At 36.2% G+C, this 27,800-nt stretch overlaps 1 protein-coding gene across 10 annotated transcripts in view; it reads left to right on the top strand.

The window, feature by feature from the left end:
• CTNND2 (catenin delta 2) overlaps positions 1-27,800 on the top strand; it is a 613,278-nt gene that overhangs the window by 74,621 nt on the left and 510,857 nt on the right. Inside the window, exon 1 of one of the 10 annotated variants that reach the window (XM_048938461.1) lies at positions 6,362-6,380. The exons of the other annotated variants lie outside the window; for them this stretch is intronic. The gene's annotated coding sequence lies outside the window, so the exon portion shown is untranslated. Of the gene's footprint in view, positions 1-6,361; positions 6,381-27,800 lie in introns of those variants that run through there. 10 annotated transcript variants of the gene reach the window in all.

Here is a 27,800-nt window from a genome sequence, read left to right as displayed (position 1 = left end):
CATTTGTGATCTATGCGTTGGTAAATGTGACACCTCAGTGTTATGCAATTAAATGAGGAAAGTAAAATTATGAATTCCACTGGTATCTTCAATAATAGTACTCTTAGTGCATTAATTAGCCTCACACTTGCTTAAAGACCAGAATGAGGAACAGAAAATATTTGGTGTTTTCATAGGAAAGCATTAAACAACACAAGCTTTTCTCGGGGAAATAACAATGTACATATTGTGGTTTTGCATTTATACTACTTTTTCTTAATACTTAATTGGAATTTTGAGCTCCTGACAACATCACGGATGTTATGTGGGCATTTAAGAGACCATCTTGAGAGATTGCTTCTTATGGAGGGGAAAAAAGCAAAGCAAAACATCATCTGCTATCTTTTTCTTCAAAGATGTGTTGTAATAAAGAACCTATGTATTCAGAAACTTAGCTGAAGTATGTAGCTAACTAAACATGAAATCACACCAAGTCCTTCAACTCGTTTTAAGTGTAATTGAAAATGCTTCCTGAGAAGTGAATTAGGTGCTGATCTGATTATCAGTATTTCGCTAGATGCTGTTCTGAGCATAACTGTTTACATTTTGCCTTGTAAAGTCAATTGTTGCTCCCATGAAGTTTATGCCAGTAGCCCTTAATAATTTTTGTGTTTGCGATAATGATTGATAAACTAGACGTTTTCCAGCAACAAAAAAAAAAGGCTAGTTAAGATTAAGATTAAATTCAATCTCTCTTACTGTTTTAATTAAACTTATATATTGTTAGTGGATGTGAAACTAGAAGTCATCGATGATGATAAAAAAAGAAGTGTTTGGAACAAAAGACTCTTAAAAAGTTGAACTTACCTTAGCAGTAAGTTCACAAGTACTGCTTAGTGTTTGCTGCATTGTTCTTTCTTGCTGGATCATATCATATCATATAATCATATAAAGCATTCCTGATACTTGAGATCTTTTACTGAATTAAATATAATCTGACTTACTGGACTGGTTAGATCTATTAAGCTAAAATCTCAAAGCACTATGCTTAATTTGCTGTCTAACTTTTTTTTCTGCAAAGCATGAAGATAGGCCATTATTTGTCTTTCACGTGTATCTTTTTCTTGTCATTTTTCCATTTTCTATTTCTATTTTTCCATTTTCTCTGTGAGCTAGGGAAGGGTACTGCTATAGGTAACGATGCTGCTAAATAAGTGGAATTCATGATTGAGACATTCTGGAAAAACAAATGTTGAACCTCATGATATAAATGTTGATTCAGTAAATTCTTATTTTGTAAGTGTGAAAAGTGCTTATTTTTGCAGTAGCATTGAGGTTTCAATGATGGTTACTTGGAAGCATTCATTTCTCTATTTTTCTTTGTGACTAAAGTTGTGTGTCCTGTTCACATCTCCATACAGCACAACTTTGCATTCACACTACATACATGATGAAGGACTATGGATTTGTACGTAGGCTCAGAGTCATGCTTAAAATGTAGTGAAAATGTTGCAGAATAAGTCTATCATAACAGCATGCATCTTCCTTTTACAACGGCATCCAGCCAGGCCAGCAGGAAAAGAGAAAGGTTGTGGGTGATGAGCAGTTGTCTCGAAGGTCAGAGATTTGACTGAAAGTTGGCTGCTTGTGGTTTCCATGTCTCTGTAATGGTATTTCACAGTTGATATGCATTACAAAGTACTGTTTGAAATAATAGTTGTACAGAACTGACTATCTTGGTTGAAAAAAAAAAAAATTTAGATTAACTCCAGTAATTTCATAATCTGCCAAATGCGAGTAAAAGGGAGAAAAATCTTTCTTCAGAAGGTGACTTGCATATTTTTAATGTCCTGTTCATCTTAAATATGTGACATTTTGAGGCAAAGATTGTCTTCCTAGAAAATCAACTTTATTTTCTACTAGTTTACTGAAGTATTTTCAGAGATCTTCATGCAGTTTTAAGGAGAAAACAGTGTTAACAGTTTTCTTAGCCATTATTTGCGAATGATTTGTGTACAGAGATTTTATAGGACTTCAGTTTACAGCATCATTGATCAGTTTCAAAAAGATTGTGATTGGCTAGGTAGATATTTGATTTCCCTGAGCATAGCATTTGTTGGATGATGTTACTGTGTAGAATTAAGTACCCAGAACTTGGCTTTTGTCTCCTTTAAATAAAAAAAAATAAATCAAGTGAAAACTAGCTTATCATCTCATTTAGCTGGTTCCCTTCCTACTCCTTTTCTTTCCCCCCAAAATAGTCACTTTAGTGATTATTTATTTAGTAACTTTAAAATATTTATCTGTTTTCTGTGGAGGCATTATTTAAGAAACTTACTTGCTGTAACTTATTTGTTTTTAAGCCTTCTCAATTTATGAAGACAACTATTAGTAACACTTTGGAGGACAATTCTTAATAATTAATATATTATGCACTGTATTGGAAATGTTTAGAAAATGATAATTGCCATGCTTGCGTATGCTTTTTAGTAGTATAAATTTGAGATGTTAATGCTTTCTATGAAAAAAGAAAATCCACGTTGCCTATAGCTTTAAAGATTGGGAGATGAATGGCATTTGTGTAGCTGCAGGATATCATAGCCTATAGTCAAGGGAAACCCACTGAAGAGAAGTCTTGTAATTTGTTCTGATTATAGCCAAGTTTTGTTCTTGAATTCATTTCTGCCAGCAGCAAATACCAGAGATACGTATCATTTGCCAAGAATTTCAGCAGCCTTTTGGCTGTTGAAAACGCAGTGCTTGGAGGCAGCCAAACACTTTGTGTCAGGGTTGAAGGATCAGTGCTTGGCCTTGGCATCCCAGCAGTCATGCTGCACTGAGCTCTACGCAATGCTGTCAGCAGCCCAGCACTGACTGCATCACACACAATGTGTACTGCCAGGTGTCACAGGGCAAAGGCATAGAATGAAACACCTGTTATATTTATCCTCTCAAACATATGTTGTTGTAGATAGGCTGATACTTACTTTACTATGAAGTCCCAGGCCAGAATGTCAGAAGCCACATTGCAGTGGCTTGTTTGTGTATTTATGAAGAAAAAAAAAAAAATCCTCCCAAATGCTCATGTATCATGTTGTCTTTTTACATTTTACCCTTTTTTTTTTTTTTTTAATGTATAGATCTAGGCTGAACAAATTAGTATTCCTGTCAGCATTTTACCATTCTAAATAATGAACAACAGATGTTTATTGGATGTCATTATCAATCATGAATGCTGTGAAGTCTAGGATCCTTGAGTAGTACTCAACAAGGATGGAGTGATGCTTGCTTTTTCATTTGCTTTCTTTTCCAAAGTATGGAGGACAGGATTGGTCTTAACAAGCAGAGGAAAACACATGAAGTATAAAAGCAGTACCTGGAAGCTTTCAAAAACAGTAAATTAGTGCTTTGATATTTCCTAAGCTTTCATTATGTTGGCGCAATGCTTTTTACAGTAAATTTAGCTGCATTTAATCATTATTCAAAAAGCTGTGTTAAACATTTCTGAACATAACATTTTAGACATGAATATAATGTATGGTTATGGGCTTGGACTACTCCTTAAATACCTTCCGTAGTAACAAAGCTAGTTTTATATTCAGAAGTGGTAGCGAGCAGCTTTGCACAGTTGACTTGAGATAGTGTTTCTGTTTCCTCATTTGTCATAGAAATGTTATCTTGTTAAGTAGCACCTGAGTTATTTATTAAGCAGATGTTGTTTATAGTAAAAAGCAGCATATCTGGAATTCCTGTAGATAAGGAGATTGTGGATTGTGTATGATAAGTAAAATCTAAACACCTTCGCATTAAGACTAAAAGTAAATAAAATTCAGACATCATTATCACTGCTGGGCTCTTTCAGTAAACAGGACGTGTTTGCGTAAGCTGACTTAACTTCATCTTTTGTTCAGCTTAGATTGGATAGTGAATGATATTTTTACTTATGTGCTGCCCTACTGTTCTCATGATAGAACTTGCAAACTGCCCTTTATTTGCAATGAGAGATTCTGTGCAGAGCTCAACTCAGTCTTCTGTAGGTGACAGCAGTACGTTATCAGAAGAGATGTTAGTGCTTATGGGAGAGGTAAGGGCTGTGGAACTTTTCTCCCACAGAAAACAGAATGCAGCCCAGCAAAGTCAGCCAGCTTGTAAGTAAAAAAGAATCCTAGGCCTTGCAAGAAAAAGAAAGGACAATTCGGATTTTCTTTCCTTGAGATTTGCGTGCAAACCAACGTAAGTTATTTACACAATGATTCTTTTTGTTGGTTGATTGTTTTGTTCTCAAGCTAGCCTGGCAAGACAGCCCTCACTGATCTCATCTGATCTTAGACTGTTTCCCAAAAGCCTGTGCTTTGCTTTGGTTCCCTTATACCTTCAAAATAATTGTTCTTATGTTCTTGTTCCTTGAGGTCAATGTCTAGTGTATAACCTGCTATTATTGTGACTGTGTTGGCTGGGCTGGCATGTTTTGGGCCCCTCACTATGCAAAGGACATTAGGTTGCTTGAGCGTGTGCAGAGAAGAGCCAATGAACCTGGTGGCAGGACTGGAAAACGATCTGTGAGAAGTAGCTGTGGGCACTGGGGCTGCAGCAAGAGGGATTGGTCTCTTTTCTCAGGTGCCAGACGTTGCTTTTGTAAGTGCTTATAAACTGTTTCAAGGATACATTAATGAAGTGCTTCTATATGCATCAATAGTCAGTATTATTTTTAAAGCCTGTGTTAAAATAGACCAAGTTTTTTTTATACATCAGTAAGTAATGCAAATAAACTCATAGCAGTATGAAATTGAACTGATCTTGTGTGTAATAATTTCACACCATACACAATTCCATAGGTGCTGGTCTTTGTTTTGAATCTGATTTCTGTATCCCTTAGGCTTTCCTTTATTTAAAAAAAATTGAGCTGCATTTTAAATGTTCTTGTTTTGGAGACTTGATTTTTGGAATTTGTGGAACCTTCAAAATATGTTCTGTAGAGTTTCTGGAAAGCAATATAGGAAAAGAAAAGAAAAAAGCTATGCAATACGAATTACATGTGATTTCCTTGTAAATTAAATGCATAAATCTAGAAATATCCCATAAGAATGAGAAATTAATTTGTTTATAAGCATCTCTTTAACAGAAACAGCATTGTTTGCTCAGTCTCAATGCCTTTATGCAAACAATATATCATCAGTTCCTTGGCAAAAATTCCTCTTCTGTACCAAATATAGCAAATCCACTTCTGAAAGAAATAGCACAAAACCAATCAAAATGGGTTATGTGGTATCAGAGCTTAGAAAAAAGAATAAGACTGGTCATAGGTAGGCGTGCTCAGGAAGACATCTTGAATAGGAAATGATTTTGATTAGGAAGAAGTCTTGTTGGAGTCAGAAGTTCGAACTTGGAGCAGGAGTAAAAGTGAGACTCCTCAGTCTTCGGAATTGAGGTACGAACTTGTGTAATTCTTATATTATAAGGATCTCCATTTATGTGTTTTTCTACGGGAAATTTTGATTTTAGAGAGAACCTTCAGTAAGATTTTGTTTTACCCGTTGCCTTTGTAATAAGTTTGTTACTGAGTTTACTTTCAAGAGTACCAGGCAAAACTTGCATATTCAGTGAGAACTTTTGGTTTTGGTAAGATCTATTTAGAATGAATAGCCAGCATCTTGTATCCTATATTTCAGCTGTACATTCAATGTTATATATATTTACATATTATATATATAGTGTGTATATACTGTGTATATATATATATACATATATATGTATATATATATATATATGTGTATATATATGTGTGTATATATATATATATATAGTATGTATATATAGTGTATATTATATATTATATACACTATATGGAAACATTCAACAGTCTTGTGTGGGGAGAGCTGTTTGTTTCCAGATGGGGAAAAGAATGAAGGTTTTCCCAAGGGTAAAAAAAATTCTTTATTTCAATTGACTGTGAAAAGGATTGGCAAAATCACAAAATCATCATGTGATGCAGCTCTGAATGCCTTTCTTTTTCTGCTCTATACACTGACTAAGCCTAGCATAGTATATTTTCGAGAATAATTTTATTGTGAAATGCCAGCTGGTGAAATACTGCTAACATTTCTTTTCTTTATCTTCATTTGTTTCACCTTTCTGTAAGGCATCTCAGAAAGGAAACCATTCATACTCCGTGGTATTTCTCATGGATGACTGTACTGCCTTTTCTCTTGTGATTCTCTTGTTGTTTTTTTTTCTTTTTTTTTGTATGTGTGTCTGTCTCTTTCAGAATAGGTTGAGTCTAGATGGGCAGTCCTTTGAGGCATAACTGGTGGCTTATTGTTATTGATTTTTTTTTTAATTCCTTTTCAGCTTTTATTTGGTTGTCTTTTCCATCACCACTCTCTCCAAAAGTTGAGCTGCAGGTAATCTCATTCTTCAGTTGGCTGAATCTGCTGGTGATGAGCATTTTGAGTTCATTGTCAATATTTTTATCTTCCTATGTGTAGCAGTTGTCTCATAATTAATAGTTATTTGTATGTTGGCATTTCCTTTAATGTGATGCGGAGAGAATGAGGTATGAAGTGCTGTTCATGTCATCATCTTTGCATGTTTCATGGGATGGGTCAAGGTGTTCTGTCCTGTAGAATTTTAGTGAATAAACAGTCCCCATTTTAGATTATCTATGATGGAAAACACTGCATCTTTAATGTGAGGGATCGAATTCCTAGAAAGGCAAATGAACAGTATGTGTGCATGTGTGTATATATTGTTTTTGCCTTAGCAATTCAAGGGGTTATGTATGAGGGCATCAGATTAGGAAACCTTGTTCCTCTGTTGATGCTTTTTCCATACTATTCTGTGACTATGCTTCTTAGTATAGCATTTGTTTTGTTCTTGATTCGAGATATTGTTGCTAGTCCTAAAAGACTGCATTCTGGAGTCAGCTTACTCTGAAGATAATTTACTTTTTTGGATTACTGGAAAGAAGAAATGATGGGAGATGGCAAAGGGCCATCACAGCTGTCGTAAAATGTGTGGTGATGATCTTACAGGTCTGCTGTGTTGATGCTAAGAAGAGCAGGAACAATTGCACCCCTTGTCTTAACTGCAGCTCAAGAGGAGGAATGAGGTAGTTTGCAAAGAATGGACTGTTTAAATTTCCACTTCAAATAAAAAATTACTGTAAAGAGTAAAGACTGTGGTGCTTGTCTGCTACCTGAAGGTATTGATTCAACCTAGAAACTTGCAGATTGAGGGGCAAGTTCAGGATGTTGACTTCTCATTTTTTCATTTTAAGTGACACTAGGAAAGGGGGACAAGGCTGCAGGGTATGCTCTTCTCTTGGAGGATTCTCAGAGCCAAAGGTTTGAGAGCTGATGTCAGAACCAATTAGCTTGTCAAAGTTAGCCTGCACTTGAGTGTGTGTGTGTGTATATATACACATATATACAGCTCATCAACTCTACCAAGTGTAATTTCTTCTTAAAAAACAAACAAAAAACTTGCAGATACAAAATCTATGATCTCATATAATTTTTATACACATTATTTAGCTTGAAGGATTTTCTATATTAAAAAAAAAAGCACTTTCCAAGTGATGGATTGGAGTAATATCAGTGAGGTATCTTTTTGAAAAAGCAAAAAAGAACAAAGTAATTACTTGAAGCAAGTGCATGTTTATAAAGAACTCTATAGCTAATTTAACTTCTGAATTTACATTATTAACAAAAGGGACTGGCAAGATAAACCAGCTACATAACAGAGTACTGAATATATTTACTTGTATGAAGATATTTAAACAATGACTTTCTTCTAATTTGTTTATGATATTAACTGTACTAGCTGTTGCCAAGATCAGAGTGAAACGTGACTGAATTATTTTTGCATTTGTAGGAGTGTAAAAGGGTAAAAAAAAATTATACTCTAGGTTGTAATAAAATCTCTTTGCATTAGCAGGCCGTTCTTGTGATGTTGCTGCATGTAACCATGGAGTTTGGAGTTTGGTAGTCAAGGAGTGCTAGCAGATGAAAATAATGAAAGGAATTAATAAAAAGCCAAATGTAGCTTGAGCATCAAGTCAAGTCTACTGAGCATTGTAGATGGTGGCGGTCCTGTCCTTCATGCTAGGCTTACCCTGTAGCAGCAGTTGTACAGCTGAGAGCTTTTGCCTCTGGTTAGAATGCTGTAGGAACAAAGTGTGCTTGAGATTTTATTTTTACTCCCAAGCAGTTGCGAACATTAAGTGCTGCAACTTTCCTAATATTTTATTCCAAATTTTATCAAACTCTTTGGGGGTAGTTACAAAGGGGGATGTCTTTTTCTTGTTAAACTGACTTGATTGGTTTAAATACTGTACATTTACATTCACCTTTTTTTTTTCTTTTTTTTTTTTTTCTTTAGAAAGGTATTTGTGTGTGTACTCTTCCATACACACTTCTGATTCATCCCAAAACAGCTTTTGCCTGAGCTTTCATTGTGTTCTTTTTCAGTCATATTGGTGAATACCTGGGGATCCTTTATTGAGCTGCTTACTTGTACCTGCATCCCCAGTCACGGAACACTGCACTTGCTATCTTACCTGTCAGAGCAGCCATCTCCATTAAGTTTATTGACTCATCTACATGGAATTAGCGCCCAAAATACCCTGTGTTGCTAGCTGTTGCTTCCAATATTCAGCTTACTTTGGTGATATGTGTATTTTCCCTTCTCCATTGTCAAGTGATTTCTTCACCTGTATTGAGTCTATCTACTAAAAGCAGATAAAGTAGGCAGATGTTTAACTGGAGGTAAACTGTGTCTGTGGACATTTGAATGTTACTGGCATGAGGCATTTCAGTGCATACAGTCAGGCACATGAATCTATTTTAGCAGCGAGTGAACTGCACACCTCCTTTTTGTGTTCTCTGTGTCAGGAGTCACCAGGTGGCACAGCCCTATGGAGCCCAAAAACTGCTTTCTCTGTTATCAGAAAGGAAACCTGGCTGCTGGGGGATTTTCTTCTTGCTGCTCTGATGGTAGTTTCCGTTGCATATTTTCTTGAAGGAAATGTGGCTGTGTCTTGCATGTTTGCATTATACCCAAGGTATATATACCCAACTTCGAGAACCCAGTGTGACTCTCATTATAAGAAAGATTTGTTTGTCCAGTCTTTGTAGGGAAATGTCTCTTCTGGGGCAGTAATTTGCTTGAAGCATATTACTCTTAAAAATATATGAAAATCTGACGTCGATATTTGAATTTTACTTATTGGAGTTCTGTGCAAGATCTTAAGGCATACTTTCATTTGCAGAAAAGATGCATCGTGATAATTCATGTACAAAATTTGGAGTTCATTTGCCAAAGTTGGATGCAGTAAATAGTTTCATATTTCCTTTAGGTTTGTTTTTCATGTTTTTCTTTCTCCCTAGTGTTAAGTTGATATGTATTAAATTTGGGACATTCGGTGGCCTCTTCTGTACTTCAGGCAGCAGTTTTCAGGAGCATTCTTCACTTGTGCTTCATAGTGTAGGCTTTTGTTGTTTTTTTTTTTTTTTTTCTAATATAATTTCTACCAACTACATTTCAATGTACTCAGCGATATGTCGGAAAAACTACAATGAATTTTATTCTACAAGTGAATGTAAAATAACAGTGCCTGCTGTGAGCACTGTTTCACATCAATTTAAGGAAAATATTACGGTATCTGCCTAAAATGTGTCACAATCTCATGTTTGGAGGTAATCCTCACCATGACCTTCTAGACATTAATAGCTTAACCAGCATCCCAGTAATTTTTTTGTCTGGAACTTTAGCTTGTCAGGAGCCTTGCCTCATTGTGATTTGAGTTATAGTACTAGAAAACCTTTATTGTAAATATGCATTAAATGTATCTTAGTAGTCTAAGACACTTGAGAAATGGAGGTTAGTTGATGTCTTCTCAACTGCAAAGAACGTGAGTCCACAGCTGTAAGCAGAAATGAAAGAGAAACAGAAGACTGTATACCCCTCAGTAGAGGTTAGGGATTTATTATTTTAATTTGTGCAAAAATTAAATTACAATTGTATGGATATTTCAGTAATGTAGCTCATATTACTTAGGCAGTCTCTCAAATTCAGCATTATTGAGAAAGCAGTTCAGTATATAGCAATACTGTGTGCTAACGTTTATTTGTATCTTTTACCTGCAGATTTGTAAGATTTTTATCCTCTAGTAGAGCATGTATCAGCTGTTATCCAGTGAGCAGAGGGTTTCTAATCTCATGGAATAAAACCACAGACAGTTTCATAAAAGCTGAAATACAAATTAATTCAAACTAGCTTAGTAAAGCAAATTTGAGGGCTTTTCTAGAAACAGAACATCTTGTACATCAGTAAACCAAATTATATGTCTGATTATTTGAGAATTTCCATAGAAATAAGAAATTATGCAGAAATCAAAGCATAATGTTCACTGAAGTTTGGACAAGGACAGTAAAGAGGCTTGGAGTTGCACAGAGTGAGAAATGAAAGTGAAATCACTGACTTATTCTACTTCTTTTGAGATAATTTCCTTTTTCTTTTTTTTTTTTTTCTTTTTTTTTTTTTTTTCTCCTCTTCGGTTTGCTTATGCTTCTGAAAAAGGCTCCTTGCTTGAGGTGTTGCCATTTGAATATTAACTTTTGGGACAGTGTAGCTGAAATTACTTTAGTAAAGGTCCAAGTAGACATCTCCATTTTGGAAAACCTAGAGGGAAGTTTGATGTGAAAGCCCTTGTAGAACTACTTGGTTCTCTGGGTTGAATTTGAGATGGCTGTAACATCTGAAAAATGCTAATTATAGCAAATCAAATTGATCCCCTCTGTTAAGGATATCTCTGTTCTCTAAATATATAATTTTAGTTGAAGGGGAAAATTTATCAGATATACAAAACACAAAAACAAGACAATGGAGATCATAAAAAGGAATCATGGAATGAACTAGGGACTATTAACTCAGGGTAATAACGGACTTCTTCATGAAGGAAATTACCTGCTGACAGCAGTGCAACTAAATCACGAGAAAGTACAAATGTGGTAGCAGTCCAAAAATTTAGTGAAAGACATAACATGGAATAAAAAATAACCACTCAAAGGTCAAAAGATATACATGAAGAAAGTGAGAAAGGTATCAGAAAGGTGAAAGAAATGAAAATTCAATTAACCAATAAAAATAAATTAAAAAAAAATAATCCCAAAGGAAACAAAAAGCCAAACCCCAAGAAATACAAACCAAGAAACGGCAATAGAGAAGCCTCTCTGAAAAGAGGAAATTATTTTTGTAAAGTGTAAAATAAAGAGTTAGTGAATCTTATTCCATTACAGCTTTAGGACACAAGTATAATTCTGTGGTGATAATTAAAGACCGAAAAAGCCAAAACTATTTCTCTCCCTGCCAGGACTTTTTACTGCTGAATTACCTACAGGGTACCTTAGAAAATTCTATGCAAATTACATGACTCATCCATATCCCCTAGGTATGTAGAAAAAGGGTGGATAAAATTTTTCTTTATGTCTTTATTCTTAATGATGAAAGAAAGGAAAACAAACAAGCCAAAAATGTAATTCTTTTAGATATCTGAAATCGTATTGTGATACAGTGTATTTAACCAGATCTGCCCTATGACTGTATCTACTAAGTACTGCAGGAGATTAAAGCATTAGACTCCATATGTGTGAACTCTTTTCGTTGAGAACATACTTTAACTATTTTCATGGAGTTTTTATATATGTATGCATGAAAACTGGCGTGCTGTTAATAAAGATGAAGGAGGTACTTGCTGAATAGTGAGTAGCAATGGTTAGTGTCTACCCAACATAACACATTCCCAAGCATTTCCTTGAAAAATTTAACATAACAAATGCTTTGGAATCTAATTAAATCCCAGAGCTTTTATGAAAATTGATCTTGTTTCCTGCTGGAGAGACAGACAAATCCCTCTTCTTCAGTGGTTTTCTCCGATATTAATGTATAGATCCTTTGCAATGAAAGAACCTAACCCAGTGTACCAAGTCCATTTCTGTGGCTTCCTGTTCCTTTTCTGGTCTGAGCCTTTTGGTTAACAATCTAAAAATGTTTTTTTGGGTGCTCATTTCCTCACAGAATCCTGCCTCTACTCTATCTTCAATGGGAAAGCACCTTTGAGTGCCTGTATCTGTCAGCTCTGGTAGAAATCTTATATTGTTTATTTCCCTAATGAGTCCTGCTGGCTGTCTGTTCTGACTATTCACTTTCAAAATGACTGGCTGCTGTCATTAGTAATTTCATTATTTCTCTGGCATCTGACAATCTGTTGACTGTGCTAAATGCAAGGAACTTCACAGAGCTAATAAGTACTGTATTACTTTAGTAAGTGGTTTTATTTGGCATATGATATCCAAGTAGACTTGACAAACTTCCCAGGTGCATTCCTTTACAGTTCTCTAATCTCTGAACTGATTGTGAACTTGCTTTAGGTTCCCGAAGTACAATTTCAACATAAAGAAGAATATAGATTTAAGTCCAATATTTTTTTTTGTCTTATTATACCTAGAAGAAATTCAGTATAACTGTTGACTTTTTAGAATTCATTAGTTATTCTCCTGCTCTTTGCGAACTTATATTTTACACTTCCTATTTCAAGAGAGCTACATGTTGTTTTCCATGATCTTTAATGACACTGATTTCCTGACATGTTTCCCTTGGATCTAGTTGCTGTTACTTATGGGGGAGATTAGCCATATGCTTGGGGCTGTGAACACCAACATTTTCTGGATCATTATGTGCTATTAAACATAATGCACAATTTAAAATCAGTGCAGAAATATGAGGTTTGAAGTTCAGGTGTTATTTGTACAAATCACAACTCTGCATGTAACACAGTCTTTCCTTAACTGGACTGGAAAAATTTCTGCTACATAGAATACCTGATAAAGGGTATTTTTTAAAAATGCAGATGAGTGGTTTCTAAGTGCTTTGTCAGTTCACTACAGCAGAGAATTTAGCCCAGCACCCAACTAAAAGTGCATAATCATAAATTTTATAGCAAAATCTGGTATTTGAGTTTGGGCTCAGTATTAGAGAATACACTCTAAAATGAGTGTTTTGGTTTTTTTCCCATATACCAATTTTTATTTGTATTTGCTAAAATGCAGTTACGTATTCAGTGTAGTCTACAGTGTAGAGCTGATCTGAGGGTTTGTAGTTGTAAAGCATAAGGAAGCTCTGCCAATCCCACCATACAAGTAATAAGCATGGAAAAATAATGCTTTTTGTCTTTTTCTTAAAGAAGACACAGAAACACACAACTTCAAATAGTGGTATTATGTAGTAAATTGTATTTGATTATGGAAAGATATTACATCTCCTTAAATGTATTGCAAAGAATTTGTGTAAACTTCTGTAAAACGGCTTCACAATAGGGCTTAATACATAACAGATGAATAAATGCAGTCATCTTTAGTATATGACTTCTACTATACTGTTTTCATGCTCCAAACCGGTTATGAGTGGTCAGTTTAGAAGACAGAGTTAATACAGTACCAGTTCCGTAGCTGTGTAAATCATCCCAGTGTCACCTCTCTTCAATAGATGACTTGTTCTTATTTTGAGATGCTTGAAATGTGGGCAGGATGAGGATTTCATAAGGAATGCAATTATTCAAAGCTCTGAAAATAAAGCAGTCTTATTTTCAGTCTGACAGTCTGGATCTAGTTGACCATCATTTACCAGTTGGCAGATCAGTGACTAATATGTGTGCAGTGCTGTAAAGGAGCAGGCAACACATTGTGCATCTCCGGTGATCACAGAATCACAGAATGGCCTGGGTTGGAAGGGACCTCAAGGATCATGAATCTCCAACCCCCCTGCCAGGCAGGGCCACCAACTTCCACGTTTAAAACTAGATCAGCCCAGGGCCCTATCCAACCCAGATTTGAATACCTCCAGGGATGGGGCATCCACAACCTCTCTGGGCAGCTGTTCCAGCACCTCACCACTCTCTTGGTAAAGAACTTCCCTTAGACATCCAACCTAATCTCCACTCCCTCAACTTAAAACCATTTCCCCTTGTCCTGCTGTTATCTACCCTTTCAAGATATTGACTCCCCTCCTGTTTGTAGGCTCCCTTTAGGTATTGAAAAGCTGCAATGAGGTCACCCTGCAGCCTTCTTTTCTCCAGGCTGAACAAGCCCAGCTCCCTCAGCCTGTCAACCTCACTTGGGAGGTGCTCCAGTTACCTACCATCTTTGTGGCTCTCCTCTGGACGCTCTCCAACAGCTCCCTATCTTGTACTGGGCGCTCCAGACCTGGATGCAGTATTCCAGATGGGGCCTCACAAGGGTAGAGAGGGACAATCATCTCCTGTCCTACTGGCCACCCCTCTTCTCATGGAGCCCAGGAGCCCATGGTGCCCATTTGCTTTTTAAGCTACAAGAGCAACTGCTGGCTCATGTACCTCTCCTACTGACTTGCTCAAGAGGTCTAAGGTTTTATATATATACAGATCTGTTTTCTTTCTAAGTGGATAAGGCTGCTTCCTTCGTACTGGATTTGTTGAACAGCTCAATTCATATTCACCAGCTCAAACAGAGCTTAATAATGTGTGATTGTTACAGCTGGTGCATTTGTCTAATGTGATAGACTAATGTATTTTGCCTTGTAAATGCTGAACGCCGATCTGTCTTAAGAAGGCAACTCTCGATTCACTCAGCATATGCTCCAGCCATGCTCTGTTGCTTCCTGACAATATTTTGCAGGCTACTTGTGAAATCCTTGGGGCATGGGGTATTTGGGAATCTTTTTAGCTTCCATTTGTGCCCTTGCAATGCTTACCATTTGTTGGCAGATCATGAATCAACTCCTTTATGTTGGTTATGTTGCATACATGAATGGGAAAGGAAAAGAAAGAAATTAACAAAATGGTATAGTGAAAAACTGAAGTGGTTCTTTTTAAATTATAGAACATTGGTAACATAATTTAGGAAATCAGATGCAATGTTGAAACAGTATTTGTCCAGCTATTCTTGAATTTAGAGATGTTATACTTTTGTTTAAGCAAAGTGATTTGTATTAAAAGTAATTTTTAATTAGTAATGTTGCAAACTGTAGAGCTGTGAGGGATGTTTCCAAAATGATATTCAAATTTTCTGTCTGACCCTTTAAGAAAGGAGAAACACCAGTGTGTCAATTTGTCTTTAAAGAAATATTTGTCCTCTTGCTCATAATAGATCAATGTATCATTAGTATAGTCCTGAAGATGTCACAAAAGCTTACCTCTATTTACTTTTCATTCTTTTCTTACTAACGTAGCTTAATTTTACTTCTTTTCATGAATTCATGTTGTTTTTGTCCATTTGGTTTTGAGATTTTGCAGCTTTCTGAAGTTTGTTTAAAACTTGTGTAAGCTTGAAAGCACCAAGGAGCTGCAGTCCTTTTGTTAATCACAAAGTCATTCCATGTCTCCTCAGCATGCTGTCAAAGTAAGTGTTTGTTTCCGTAGCAAACTCTGGGGTAATAAATTTTATCTGAATTTGGTTTTGTGCTGTAAAAACAAAACAAAACAAAAAAAACAACCAACAACAACAACAAAAATTTTCTGTGAAAAATATGTATGTAATCCTCTTACTAAGCTCTTCATATGGCATTTTTCTAATTTCACTTTGTTTTGGGAATGTAGGGCTCGATTCGGTTACCTTGACATAAAATCCTAATGCTTTCTGGGACGCTCAGAATACCTGGCATGGCAGATATGGTACAGAACCTGCAAGAGATTCACTCCTTCTGGAATCTACATCTAGAGTTCAGACGAGATTACTCACAGACAGAACACACCTACAATTTAGTTTGGTTTAGTTTGGTTTAGCTTTAGTTTGGCTTTAGTTTGGTTATATTTCAGTTAACCAGTTATGTTGGATGAGAAGCTGACATCAGTGATTAACAATATTGTCCACTGTCATGTTGCTAAAAATGGCCAAAGACAAATAATCAGAACAAGAGAAGTATGCATTATGCACGCTTCTTAGCATAGTCTCAGAGACTTTTTAAGTAGTGTGGTTCTGTGTTTATTTAGAAATCTCAGTGCTTTTTTTTTTGCTTTTTTTTTTTTGCATGCAGTCATGTATACCTTTAGCAACTTGCAAGTTCATTTCACAAGGACTTCAACAGCTCAGTGATGGATAAATAACCACTTCCTTTTGTTTGCTTGAAACTTATCACTTGCTCACTTCATTTGCTCTCTCTATTTATTCTTATTCCCTACTCACCCTGCCTGTGCTACCTAGGATTTTATAAAGCTTTTTTCACTCATCCCCTCAGCCCTGTCTTTTCTGGACCAAAGAGTTCTGGCATGCTTCATTGTTCCCTTAACAGAAAGCCATTTCATGCCTTTGGTTGTTTTTATTGCCCTTTTCTTCCTTTCCAGATCTGCTGTATCCTTTTAATGAAAGGAAACCAGAACTGTCTCACGGCATTCAAGAGGCCAGTGAACTACAGCTATTTTATTACTCAGTTGTTTAGTCTTGTAAGGTCCTCCACATTTCTTCCTAATTGACCATTTTCTATAATACTTTCAATTTAGTACATTAGCAAATGTAATTGTCTCCTGTGCACCAGAAGAAGCGACTGGTATGAATATACAAAACAGCACAGATCACAATATAGCTTTCTCTGGGAATTTGTCATTGTTTTTTCTCCTCACGAAGAGCTCACTCTTTGGTTTTTTTTTTTTTTGTTTTTTTTTTTTTTGTTTTGTTTTGTTTTGTTTTGTTTTTGTTTTTTTAAGCCTCTTACATAATTAGTTACTTATGGAGGGATCTTCCATCCTATGTGATAACTCTCTAGGTTACCCAAAAACTTTTGATGAAGGACTTGAGAAAAGCTTTGATGCAGCATCCTTGTATTTATGTTGGCGCATTACATCCTAGCTGAGTAGCTCACTAGGTGGATGAAAACTAGTTGGGCTATCAATCCAGGCATGAATGGTTTACTTTAAGGGATCTGTCCTGTGCCCTTGTCTTGTTTAGTTCTTCATCAGAATAAATCAGTCAGTGATGAAAGGCGTTCTCATCAAGTGGCCGACAACAAATTGGGAGGTACACTTGTAGCATCCAGAGACTGGTCTGCCATTGAGAAGTGCCTACACAGGCTAGAGGAAGGAGATGACTGCACTCCTAAAGCTTGCAAAGGCGAATAATGCGGTCTTGGAATGGACTAACTTGGGTCATCACTACATCTTGGGCACTCACTGACTTGAGAATATCTGCTAAGTAGACATATAGTTTCAGGCAGATGGCAACCTGAATGTGAGCCAGCAGCACATCTTGGCAGCAAATAATGCCAATGGCAACTTGGGCTTCATCACAAGGAGTGTGTCCGGTAAAGTGAGGGAAATGTTTATTCAGTTCTACTCAGCACTCATTAGACTGCATCTTAGAATATTATGCTCAGGTTTTGGGGCACCCCAATTCAGGAGAAGGTTGGCAGGCTGGTGTGTACCAGGAAAACTTGCTTTGTGAAAAGAGGCTGAGAAAATGAGGCTTGTTCAGCCTGGAGAAGAGATGGCTTTGGGGCACCTTGCAGCAGCTTCCTCGTACCTAAGAGGAGGTTACCAAGAAGATTGAGGCACGCTTTTTTGTTGAGATGGAGTTAGACTCTTTTTGAGGGTGATGTTTTCGCTTACTTAAGGGAGAACAAAATGTTCACAGTAAAAGTAATTAACCAGTGCAAGAAAATGTCTGGACAAGCAGTAGGGTCTTGATTCTTGAATGTTTTAATGAGGCAACTGGACAAAGCACTGAACAACCTGGTCTGAGTTTTAATGTTGATCTGCTTTGATCAGGATGTTGGATAAGATAACTTCTTGAGGTCTGTTCTAGACTGGATAATCATTCTGTATTACTGATTTTCTGATAATTCCATATCTAGTCATATCCAATTCCTTAGCTGAAAACAAAAGAGAGTTTTTTAAAAAGTAATTATATTGTGGAGAATAAATTTGTTTGTATTGTCTATCAGCATTCACTTGACTGAATTCTTAAATTTTAATGCAGATGTAAGTAAAGAACAGTTAAAATAATATCATTTTTGTAAGCACTCCTTAGGAATGAATTTTCCTCATCTGCACTGGAAGAGTATTATATTATCGCCTTTTCAAAAGGTAAATAATTGTCAATTTTGTCATAAATGTGGTATAATTATTTTTGTAGTGAATTTGCATGCATATGTATTTATGTTGAAAATGTATGAAAAAAAACACCAAACTCACGTGCTACATAATTCTGTGTATGTAACAGAGAAGGTGTAAGAAAACCTTTGGTGTTTACATGTTACAGACAATTGCTAGCACTGGGTATTTTTACTCATCTTTCCAGAAGTTTTGAATAACCTTTTGATTAGATATCATTTTCCTGATGAGCTTATTTGTTGGTAAATTTATTCTGCGTCTCAGATGCAGTGCATCTTACCTAATTTTAGCTACCTGAAAATGTACTCGTTGAGTTTAAAATAGTTGTCTAAGCACTCACTACAGGTAATAGAGATGATTCCTTATCCCTTAAACATGAATCATCCTCTCTGCCTTAGAAGCTTCTCTTGCAGTGGAATTAATCACTCTGTGGAAGCACACATTCTCCCCTACAAACTAGGAAGAGAATATGGGCAGCGAACTCTTACACAAAGGCTAGTTTTATATGATTATTTTGCAGATATCAACATCAACAGACTAATTCTTGTTTGGTGTGCTTTTTAACCTCCTCCTTCCCTTCTTACTTTCATCCCACGGTATATTGGCAGTCTCAGAGTTGTCAAACATAAGGCAGTGGGACAGAACTTCATCTTGGGTAACAGAATTTTACCAATATACTAAGAGCACATTGGAAATGCTCATACCTCCATTAAGCTTGCTTTGATCTTTTTTTTTCTAATCAGTGGTAAATTATGTTGGCTTATTCAATACAATATCTGTATCTGTATGGGATAAAAATATACATAACTAAATATCAGTAGGACAGTCTGTGGAAACTGTAGAAGCGATGTGTGCAAGATAATCCTCTGAACATGTTCTGGATTGCCTTTTCTTTTGCTGCTTCTTCTGCTTAGAGTCTTGACACAACAGATTATCCTGTACACGTGCTTCTTTTCTTTTCCTTTTGTAGTATGTGAGTCCTCTTCAGGACAGGTCAGATACATGGGCATATATTCACTACAGATTAAGTCAGATGAAGTGTGAAGTATTATTTCTTTAAAAAAAAATAATTGAAAGAAAATACTGCAGTCTAGTAAGCAGAATTAAGCACGTTTCGTAAGAGAAACCTTTATCAATTCACAGATGCCTATAAAAACCCAGCTTGAATTGGTGGACTAAATGTAACAGTAACAATGCATAGCTGTCCAAGATTGTTTGGTGCTTAACAATTAGCTCAATAAATATAATATATTTGATGATTTATTTAAGGTACAAGACAGGAAAGGAAACAAACATCTGCATTATCAAGATTTATCTTTGTCACTTGTAAGTACAGTAAATGTTAAGTCAGGAGGATTCATTGGAACAACTGTTCATTTGGTGTTGTATATCAAAATGTTGCTGCAGATTTCAACTAAGTAAATAAATGGACAGTCATGAATACAGCAAATGAATAGCTGTTTCTAGCCTTGTACAGTCTTTGTGTTCATTACATCTTGTGGGTGTGTGAGGATCATAAAACAATGACTTGATGACATTTTAAATGCTTCTTTACAGTATTAAAGAATTGTGCAGGGATTTTACTTATTTAGTTTTTTGAGAGGCAAGGGAAGAGGGAAAAGAAATCTTTATCATTAAGTGGTCGTAGAGATTATTAAGTCTGACTGTTTCAGCTTTCTGATTTTGTAAACTATAACAGAGACCTCAAAGCCATGAATATCTTCTACTTCTGTCTGGCTTTGTTGCAGGTTAGTGAATTTGTAGCTGAATTTCTTTATCCTGTGCATACTTAAAGTGACAAGCCATAACAGGCCATCTCTTCGTAGTGTCAAGAAACTTATAAATGATACTTTCTGAACTATTAATTTTGTAGTCAGAAAATATTCACTTTATCTTGAATTCTATGCTTGCTTTTTTGAATGTGTTGAATTCAGTAGTGAGATCTGAATTTCTGCAATACAGCTAAATATCTTATTGTGCATTATGATGCTTTTATGATATTTTTGTCTTGGAAGAAACCTAAGAGACTAAATTGATAGTCATTTTCCTTTTACTTATGTTCTACTTTGTGCCCACTATAACTACTTATTGCAGTTCTCTATGTATATAGGGCATGGCAATATACGTTTTATGTATGAGTGTGTATAATTTTATAAGATTGTATATTATGTGCATGCATATAAAAAGCTTACCACACATAGAATTGAGGAGGAAAAAATACTGTAGTAAATTGAGATGACAGGAATTCAGTAAGGCAAATAAGATTACGTAGCATGGAAGTAAGCTCATAGGAAGGTCTTTTAATATCTTAGATATTTACCAATTCTAGTGCCTTGTCTGCCAGCCTTCCTTTCTGTTTTAGTGTACGAAGAATGTGTCCATACAGTTTCTATTCTGAGTTTTCCTTCACTGTTCTCATTGGTACATCTCAAAGATTTCTGATTCGTGGTGACTACATTATCAACTTTAATCAAGTGCTGAGAGATGATACATGTTCATGGCAAACCGATAAGCTGCACAGTGAACAATCTTGTAGGACACACCATCTTTCTTCTTATAATGTACCATGCTTTCAGAGTGCAGGGACTGGATGCTTGCACTGCTTTTTTGCAGGGCTCTGTTTGAAAGTACATTTCAGACTGCAAGTAATGTGGGCTGACAGCTTCCTCTGCAAGTCTTCCTCTAGGAGAAGTAACAGCAGAGTCTAGAGGACAGAGGATGAGGCCAGAATTCATTTTTGGTCTTTCTTCCTGAGCAGTGTTACTGACTTGCCATATCCTTTCCTGTATCTTGAATAGATCATTTTATTTGTCTATGGACATTTTTCCTTTCATTCTTTATTTTATCCATCTAGGCTTTAAACTTTGCAGGGCTGTTTTTTCTTAGTTTTTGCGGTCCTCAGAGCAGTGGGTTCAGTTGCAGTTGAAGGCTCAAATACAAATAATAATTTTGTAGCTATACCTTTAGAACATAAATGCTTGCACAATTTCCACTTTTTTAAAATACTTTTTTCATAATGCAAAAGACAATTTTAAAAAATATAATTCTTGGAAATACCTCAAGTGTTTTATGACTGGAAGTCGCTTAGTTATGACACAGCTGCTTGGATGGAGTGTTTTGGTCCAAGCAGACAGCTTGTCAAAAGAATACGTGGCTCAAAATAGGATCTTAAACTGAGAAATACTAAGCACTACTAGCTCTGCCTGTAATTAAAAGAGAAAGCTAGAAAGAAGATTGTGAATCTTCCATAGCAGCTTTAGGTTGGTGAAATAAGTGGATTCCATCAGAGCTGTTTAAAAACCCCTCTCAGCAGGCTTGAGTCCTTGCAGTTGCTGACAGAGTTCCTAGAAAGCCTTGGAACTGTATTTATCTTCCTTCTGCACAGTGGTTCATGTTCAGGAGGCAGCCTGCAGCCCCTTGCAGGAGGAGTGGGAGGGGTGGCACCTGCCTTTCTGACTTCCTCACAGATTGTCAGCCCCATCTCTAGGGCCTTTTGCTGCACCTCTGGTAGTATGTGCCTGAACACAACACTTGCAGGAGTTTGTACAAATTTTAAAAGTGCAGAAACTGGATTATCTGCAGTGATGTGTGATTTCACAAGAGGAGTTTGTAATTAAAATCATTTTAGATTCTGTAGATAGGAGAAGATTGGAGCACTCTCTAAATACATTCATATATTCATGTAGGTGGTTAAAGCTGGGTAATATAGACAGCCAAAACAGATGCTGGAAAACATGTATAACTTAAAGCAATTGTGTGTGACTATGCATATATGGTGAAATGTATCTGCTTAGGATGAGTGTCGCTTCTGTTCCAGCCACTTGACTTAGCTAAGGAGCTCAGTGGCATCTTAAATCAACCTTTGCAGTGGAAAGGGAGGACAGCAGTTGTTATACAGCTCTAATTTAAACTGTGTTGTGTTTAATAGCAGCCAGCAAGGTAGTTTACAGGATCTTCAGGATTTACTCATTATAGTAATTCGGCATTAATTCAATTGAAAACTTGGACAATAGCTTTGGTTATAATCTGAAACTAAGGAATGGTTAAAAGAAAGATAAATATATTTTTAAAGGGAAGCATTAGAAGGGTTACAATAAATGGAAGGAGTAGATGCTAGAAAATATACAGAATTACATATACTGATTTCTGTTACCATTAATAAGTTTGACGTAGTAGAACAGAGCTACACGGTGATCAGTAAAATTCTGCAGCAGATCAGTCTTGGGCAATTTTCATTTATGTGCAGCCAGTTTAGTTGGTTTAAATCCAGCTCACTGAGGGGATAGCCAACTTGCTTCCTATGCCTAAATCCTTCTACCACTTCATTACTGTTTCATATATCTTAATGTACCTTTTTATCACAAGGCTATTGTTTAAGAATCAGATTCTCTACTGATGTGTTCTTGGTAAGTCCGGTAAAGTAAACAGGCCCCTAAGCGAAGATAGTAATGATACAATTTTGTAAAAGCAGGCTCTAGGTCTAGGCTTTTTGAGAAAATTGTTGCAAATTCACTTGCCTTGTAATACTTATAGGTGGAGTTAAACAAATAAAAAAAAAAAAAAAAAAAAAAAATCCAACAAAAAAAAGTAATAATAATTAAAGGCCAATGTAATGATACTAAACTAGCTCCATTTTTTTATCCTTACTGAGAGTATCTTTTAAAGGAAAACTTGTGGATTTTCAGGCGACACTGACAACAAAGAGAGATTTGGTGAGGTTCAAATAGTGCTGTGGCACTATTCCTTTACATGAGTTGCTTGGCTCTTAAAGATCACCTGAATAGTCTGTTGATACTAAGGGAGAGATCAATTGGTGATGTTCAGCTTGTGATTTTCTAAGCAAAATAGCTAAGGATAAGCAAGACACTTCACAAATACAGTTCACACTATCAGCCTGACCCCTTCACACTTAAGACTTTATGTCTGATTGAATGTCCCTGTCAACATTTGGGATGTTTTATGTTGTGTTGCACTGTTTGGTCTTATATACACCTTGTAGTCTTTCTAAATTCTAGCATATTCATAAGATTTTACTTTATACATACCAGATCAATCAACTTGTTAAATTAACAAAGCTTTGAAGTTCCTTATCCGGGAGGATGAGAAATTCCAAGCTGTTGGTGAAGATAGAATATTTTAAATGACGCACAGAAAAGTTTGCTCTGAAGCAATTATGCAAGGCTTCGGATTTGTCAGTATTTTTCTCCAATTGATTTTTGCTATCATTTAGCATGTCCATTTTGATGTATTGAAAACAAGAATAGGAAAGGCATAATAAGTCTTGCAAGTCATGGATTCCTAACTGATGTATTTTAAGAATGTACTCAACATGCAGTGTTTATAGATAGCACTGTAAGTTGACTCTGTTCTAGTATGAGAGACTGAAAATTGAAACTATTAGGCAGTCTTGAATGTACATATTTTTATCCTTTTCCATCAATTAGCTATATCCTGGATATCATTTTGGCTAGAGAGAAACTAAAATAGACGATCTGTGTTGTATAAGAACACTGGGCTTGGTTGAGCCACTGTGGGAAGGGATCGGTAATTTCAGGTTGACTGACTGAAATAAAAATGCGAACAACTACCTTCTCTAAATCACAGGACACAAGTTACAAGTAGACATATAATATCTTTAGGTAATTTATTGTAGATTGCTCACTGAGTTCCACAATATCTGGCTGTAGATTTTCAGCAAACTGAATTTGAAGGAGTTGTCATCACACGCTCACAATTATTGTTATTGTTGATTGAAATGTATTCAAGTTGAATCTACACTTTCAAGCTTGTTTTGTGTATGTAAAATATGCCTTGTAAAAATGCAAGGATTTCTGCCTCTACTTTATGGTAGGCAGAGAAACAGAGAGTTTTCTATTCTTCTGACTTTTTTTTAATTGTGATCCTAATTCAAGTTGATGTAGTTGATGTATCATTTATTTTCTTATTTACTTCTACAGAAATCCAGATTCCAGGGTCAAGAACAATGTTTTCAACTGTGTGCAATCTGGGGGGGGGGGGGGGGGGGGGGGAAATCTCTGCACTCTGTAGAAAGAGAATAGTAACATTTTGTTTTCTTGGAAGTTTTGGCATCACTGGTACAGTAATATTTCCTACACTATAAAATGACATGAGAGCACATAAATTGCTTACAGTATTCTAGCATTTCAAATGCATGCACAGGAATGCTATTGATATTTGTAGAAGAACTAGGCTGATCCTTACAAACCTCATCTCATTAATGGTATGGGGTGAAGATTTTTTGGTAGAAAAAAGTTTTTTTTTTTTTTTTTTTTTTTTAATATTTATATACCTGAGAAGTTCTTATCTTTATTCTGTTTGTTTATTTGTTTATTTATTTGTTTGTAAACTTTACAACTTGGCTATATGTTTTCCTTATCTTTTCAGGATTTTAAGTGTTATAGCTTTACAAGCAGTTACTCACACAGTAAGAACTATGACATTGGTACCAAGTCCGTCTACATCCTAAAACATAGTTGTGTGGATAAGGTTTTACTTTATCTTCTCAGACGTCTTCAGATCTAGGAGTTGTCTATTTTTTAATTATAATTTATGCTTTCTTTTCCTCCTTATTGACTTTAACTAAAACATCTTCACCCACCACTTTTAAGTGTGACTACTAACCTGCTGATTAAGGGACAGAAAAAGAAAGAACAGAATGCATTCTACCAATATGGCATAACACAAAGAGCTGTACAGATAAGATTTTAGAAGCACAATATTGGGAAAAAGAAAATGCTCAGTATTAAAATGTATATTAAAAATATGTATAGAAAAAACCATTAGCAGGAAAGTAGATTCTAGCCTATCTGTTTTATCATGGGGTCCCTTGGGAGTGCTGAAGTGCTCTCAGGCTGTTTTGGTGTTGCCCAGATGGTCCCAAATTCTGATGCAGCATGATAGGATTTTCTTCTCTGTTTTTATGATACTCTGTCTACCCACAAAATGAAGTGTCCTTTGTTGTAGGATGAGCAGGGAATACCTTATTGATGAGTAGTCCTTTCAAATTCTGATTTGCTGCTGTTGCTCACAATCTGCTTGTTCCAGATGCTTCTTGATGTATTTGCACTTTCTGATAATCTACAGGTTGTTTGTATAGGTTTTCTTTAGCACACAAAACCTGTTTTGTTCCTTGAGCCAGGTGGTTGACTGTATTTCATCTGCTTCTGCCTCAGCAAAGAGTTAATATTCATAGGCATATGCTAACAGCTATCTTATCTAGGCATAACCATGCTAGCTGCTACTGAGAGTGAAGTAAAGGAACATATATTTTTTTTTAATCTTGGCTAGTGTGTCTTCCCATGCTGAAACTGTTCTTTGTGGGGATTTCTTGGGGTCTTAAAATCTGAAAAGAGGTGATGAAGCAAAAAAACTACCAACAACAACACCAAAATATATATAGACAAATTGCCAGGAAAAGGTGATATTCACTTGAGGGCTCTAAGGTAACTCAAGAATTAAGTACCTGAATAGCTAAGGATGTTGTTGCGTGTAACCTCTTGAACTGTGAGTGCTAGAAGGCTGGAAAGCACCCAGTCATTCTGCCAGATTTGTAAGGGCTGTTGGGAATGTTCATGAGCTAGAGACCAGAAGTATTTGCTAGGCAATTAATCTGAAACTATATAAAATATTATAAAAATTAAATAAATAGTTTTTTCTGAAGTTTGGCTCGTTTAAAAGGAAAGTAATTCATCATAATTTTGTTAGAATTCCTGGAAGCAGCTTGTGTAATTCTGGTTGATATTTGCTGAATTTTCCTAAAGATTTTAATAGGAATTTCCATTTCCTAGAGCTTTTAAAGATATCCAATGTTGGATATGAGGGAAGTTATTGCATGTTGAAAAAGCTGCTTAAAAATGTGAGAAACAGGTAACATCAATAACTAGTGAGTTTACTGTTTAATGAGTTTACTGTAGAGGTAGCTCATCAAAGTGATGTCTAGCAGTGGGCATGTGTTGTTCAACACATCCTGAAATTACGTGGAAAAGGAAGTGAATAGTGGAATGACACAGTTTTGTGAAGATGCTAAGCTATTTAAAATAGGGAAATACAAACTGTCTCTGCAGAAGGATCAGCAAAGTTGAGCACTTGGATAAAAATCCACATGGATTAATATAAAATGATGCACTTACAGAGAAGAAGCGGGGAAGGGGGCAGGGAGGTAGGATTAAAACATCCCAGCTTCACATGTGAAAATGAGTTCAAAGTTCATCATTTTATTACATTCTGTTCCTTACAAGCAAGGAGATGAGGGACAAATTGGGAAGTCTTGGAGAGAATGGATGAAGCTGGAATCAAACCCAGTGTAAAGAGGAATAGCATGAGAAAGCAAGAATGGTGTGTAACAAGCTTCAAATGAAAGATACAAAAGGGTTTGTCAAGCAGGCAATTTATGATTTCCACAGATCTTCAGAGATGTCCAGGTGTGTTGAATGAGTGAATGAGGAGACTTTGTGCTCTTCCACCAGCTTTCCATTTGAGAGATGCAGCTGTGAAAGGAGTCCCAGAGGGATAGCTATGCTGGTTCCATAGTGCAGTCCTAGCTGCTGGACATTGTTTGCAGCTATGAAGGTTTTGAGTTACTGTGCCTGGAGATGTTCAAGAAATGTTCAGATGTTGTACTAAGGGACTTGGTTTAGTGAGGAAATATTGGTGATGGGTGGACGGTTGGATGAATGATCTCAGAGGTCTTTTTCAACCTTGGTGATTCTAGAGATGCACTTCACACAGTGTTGTATGGTATTTATTCTGCACTCCAGCTCTTATAAAAGAGTGAGACATGAGGTAAAGAGGATCTGTGCAATTTAGTATGATATATATAAGTAAGCTCCTTAACTGTAGGAATTAGTGAAGAAGTAGATTAGTCCTGAGATTACACCAGTAACAGAACTGTCTATCCTACTTCAGGTTCAGAGTCATGGGAGACGTTAAGAGTACTCAGTGTGAATCAGCTAGCAATTAAAATTTAAGTAGGAGTAATAAACAGTCTATTTTGGCATGAAACCTTAGTGAATACAGACTTGGAGGGCTGTGCTATTGTCTTGTTATTTCTGTTTTTGAACAGGTGTCCTCGGACATGGCTGTTATCAATCCCATCTCTTGTACTACAAAATATGTTTTTATTTTTCTCGTTACAGTTGTTGATGTTGAGGGGAATTACTTACTAATGGTTTCTGGTGGATTGATCCCAGCTAGCAGCTAAGCCCCTGCTCAGTCATTTTACACAACAGCACCCCCAGTGGAATGAAGAGAATCAGGCAAAAGCGCGAACACAAACTAGTAGACAAAGTCAGTTTGATAAATGAAAGAAAACCAAATAATGTGAAAGCAATCATTCATTGCCAGCCAGCCCCCAAGTAACAGCTACCTTGGAGAAATCCCCCCCAGTTGTGTTGCTGAATGTGATGTGATGTGGTAAGGAATTTCATTTTCGTTGTTTCATGGCAGCTGTTTCAGCTGTGTCCCCTCCCAGCCTCTTGCTCACCCTTAGCTTACTTGTTGTGAGAAACAAGAGAGATCTTGACACTGCTCAGCAGTAGCTCAGCCCACTGTTTAGGTAACAAATCCAAAGCACAGCACTTCTGTGTAAACACCTATGAAGAAAATTAACTTCATCCCAACCAGACCAGTACATGATGTTACCTCCAGTAATCAATGACCACTGAATGAA

Source organism: Lagopus muta, chromosome 3, assembly GCF_023343835.1.
Source record: "Lagopus muta isolate bLagMut1 chromosome 3, bLagMut1 primary, whole genome shotgun sequence".
Classification (NCBI taxonomy): Eukaryota; Metazoa; Chordata; class Aves; order Galliformes; family Phasianidae; genus Lagopus; species Lagopus muta.
Note: the sequence above shows the minus strand (reverse complement) of the source record. Positions and strands in the feature narration are given on the sequence as shown.